Source organism: Elephantulus edwardii, unplaced genomic scaffold (genome assembly GCF_000299155.1).
Source record: "Elephantulus edwardii isolate Elephantulus edwardi_28Jun2011 unplaced genomic scaffold, EleEdw1.0 scaffold00014, whole genome shotgun sequence".
Taxonomy (NCBI): domain Eukaryota; kingdom Metazoa; phylum Chordata; class Mammalia; order Macroscelidea; family Macroscelididae; genus Elephantulus; species Elephantulus edwardii.
In genome coordinates this window covers 10080847-10084173 of record NW_006399764.1, presented here as the reverse complement: position 1 = coordinate 10084173, position 3327 = coordinate 10080847, and positions in this window count along the sequence as shown.

Below are 3327 nucleotides of genomic sequence, written 5' to 3'. Positions count from 1 at the left end.
ATCTTTAGAAGCATCTGCAGAATTTGAAATTTTACAGATAAAATTTGCCACCAGGCACACTTCAGGGAGCTTGAGAGGAGACCAATGTTGGGTAAATAAATATTCCAACTGGTTTGGCCTCAGAGCTATAATTAAATCACAGCAAGAAAATTTCATAAGAAAAATGATACTGGGGTTGGCTCAAGAATTGACGGGGATGTTGCCTGTACTGTCAGGCTTCATTTCTGTTGTGTTACTGTTGAAAAAGCAATTTATTACCTCTGTGACATGTTGGTGAAAGTGTGTCCCAGAGCAGCTGTTAAAACGTCATCACAGAAAAGGCCACGGAATGTGAAAGTCAAGTCAATGTGATAAAACCAATCACACAATCACTCGTGTGTACGCTCTAATTGATATTTTGCTTTCTAAAGTGATCATATGTCCCATTTGTAATCATAAACAGTTATTGCATGAGCTCGATCCAGATGCAAATGAGTTTTACAAGTTCAAAGAACTCACAAATAGTGTTTACAAAGTGGGAGCTTTTTTTTAAACCTCAGATCTGAACACACATTTAAAACCAGACGTTTGTCTCAGGTAAGATCTTGGGGTGGTACATATGATTTGGTTTTGACTCTTATTGGAATGGCTGGTGGTTTGAACCGAGAGGTGCCACAGAAGAGAGGCCTGGTGATCTGCTTCCAAAAAGATTACAGCCAAGAAAAGTCCAAGGAGTTTAGTTCTACTGTAACACAGGGAGTCGCCATGAGTTGGAATTTAACTCAACGGTCATGGGTTGGCTTTCGGGTTTTGTAACAATTATTGATGAGGACAGTACCGTGAGAAAGAAAGAGGGTGAATGATGGTCCCTGGGTAATAATGTGGTATGGCAAGAGAAAGCTTGGGTCTGTGATGAATTTTTCTGGCATTGAGAATAGCATTTTCTTCTTAGGCTTGCAGTGTTGATTTTCTTTTCCCTCTTTGATGTATATGAAGGGCATTTTCTCTGATGCTAACCATTGCACATTCTTTCATAGCAGAGTTGGCATCCAAAACAAAACACAAGCAAATAAAATAAACAAAAAGAAGTACTGTACGTGTCTGGAAGCGTCTACAGTGAATTTGGAATATCAAGGACAGCTTGGAGGGACCCGTGACTCATGAAACTGGAATGTTAGCCAACCCTGATGTAATATTTTATATGAAGGGCTTTTCACTCAACAAAGGGTCTCAGTATTTAACAAACTTAACTACCCAATGGCATTCATTTCATCCTTCGCAGACTAATGACGTGCAAATCGGATTGGATGGACCTGAGAAGTCATTGAACTTACGGCAAGTGTTTATAGCCACTGAGCTAAGCGGATAAAAAAAAAGACTGTTCTTTTGAGATGACAGGAGAAGGCTCTACCCGGGCGGCCATCGGGAGCCTGCTAAGCTGACTTTGTCTAGGCGTCCAGGCTGTGAGGACATGACCATGGCCAGCTATATTTGCTAACCACACATGAAAAGTTATGAAATGTTTATTCTTGGCTTCTCAGCCTAGGGAAAGTTAAAGATCATATCTGTAACCAAATAAGCTTATGAGCCCCCTGTACTTCAAGCCTTCTCTGTAACCTTAGTCTGTACAAACAAACTCAGATTTATCCCTTTTATAAGAGAGAAGAGATTATCATTCTTTACTGCGGAGCCTTCACAAGTGCTGAATTATATACAGCTGCTAACATCAGAATTATTTGAAGCCTTCTGCTTTTGTGAGACTAATGTGGGAGGCCCAGCACCACCATCTGTCCACCTCTTGGAGACCATAGTATTAATTGCTTCTGTTGAAACAGTTCATTCTCCTTGGGAAAAAAAGAGAGCATGCTAGTACTATACAGAAACTGTTGATGTCAGATTTTTAAATTGCACTTGGGAAAAGAACTTTGTTACAGCTCATCCTATATTCCCATAAATATGGAGCGCAAGTAACTTATATGTTTATCTGGACTTGTCAGCTCTGCTCATATAGTTCATCTGAGCCTCAAAAAAGATCTAAATATTTATAATAAATGCTCCCTTCCTAGAAATATTTAACTACTTTTCCTTTCAGTGCTCTTAGTTCCACTTGGGACTTAATTCCTAAAGCCAAATTAAGTTGGAATTTGCCTACGATGAAGCCTCATCCAACTACCCATCTGTCAGTTGGGAGTACTGGGGTGGCATGCATACTGCTAGAAATCTGGGAGTTATGATAGAAGATAACTGCTATTTCAAATGCCAGCAATGTCAGCCTAATTTCTAAAGATGGGGTGGAGGAGTAGATAGCGAAGGTCTGGTTATTTACCTTCTACAGTAAGCCAATGAAAATCTCATGAATTAGGCGAGATTATCATTTAACTTCATTGCTTTGGGGACATCATTAGAAGAGATCATATTTGGTGAAATAGATGGTCAGGAAGGGGAACAGAGAACCATGGTGGGACTAGGTGACATAATGACCATAGAGCTGGACCCAAACATGTTGGCCATCATGAGAAAGAAGCACGACTAGGCAATGTTTCCTTCTGTGTTACATAATAAGATCATAGCAAGAGTTGGAATCAACTAGAAATCAGAGAACAACCTATTGGTTTGGATGTAGGGAAAAGGGGGAATAGAATACCATCTGGAAAGAAATGATTTTAAATGAAATGCATTTCTATTTCATTGAAGTATATTGACAACCAGAGTCAGGCTCACAGTGTTTGCTTAAGCATGCTTTGTGAGTGAGTAAGAATGCTCTAATTTCCTAACTTTATACCTCTGACATTCTTACTGAAAACTATGATAGAGCATTGAATTTAGCTCGACTTTTTCTGACAGCGAAGACAAAAAGTGGCAATGATTAGAATATATATTGCTCCGTGTCTTGTAAGAGAAAATACACAATTTTCTCTGCAGAGACATTATACTGTCACTGAGCTGAAGATAAATTTACTACTTCTTATGTAGTTATGAGGTCAAATTAACGAGTTAATTTTTTCCCATTTATTGAGTGTGAACTATTTAGTCAGACTCTAGACTAGGTATTGAGGATTATAAACAAAAAGAAAAAGACCATCATCTCAAGGAGCCAATTTTCTTATGCACTGTTATAGAAATATATATCAATAAATCCATATGATGTTGTTATGTGCTCATAGTAACCCATAGTACAACAGCTCTGAACCCTGCTCTATCCTGTGCCAACTTTATTGTTGACTTTATTATTGACTTAATCATATTTTTATATATAAATAAGTTTGTAATGAGTAATAGCATCAACTATGATTTTATAAAAAATGCAACTTACCTCAAATAGGCATGTTGTTGTTATTGTTATGTGCT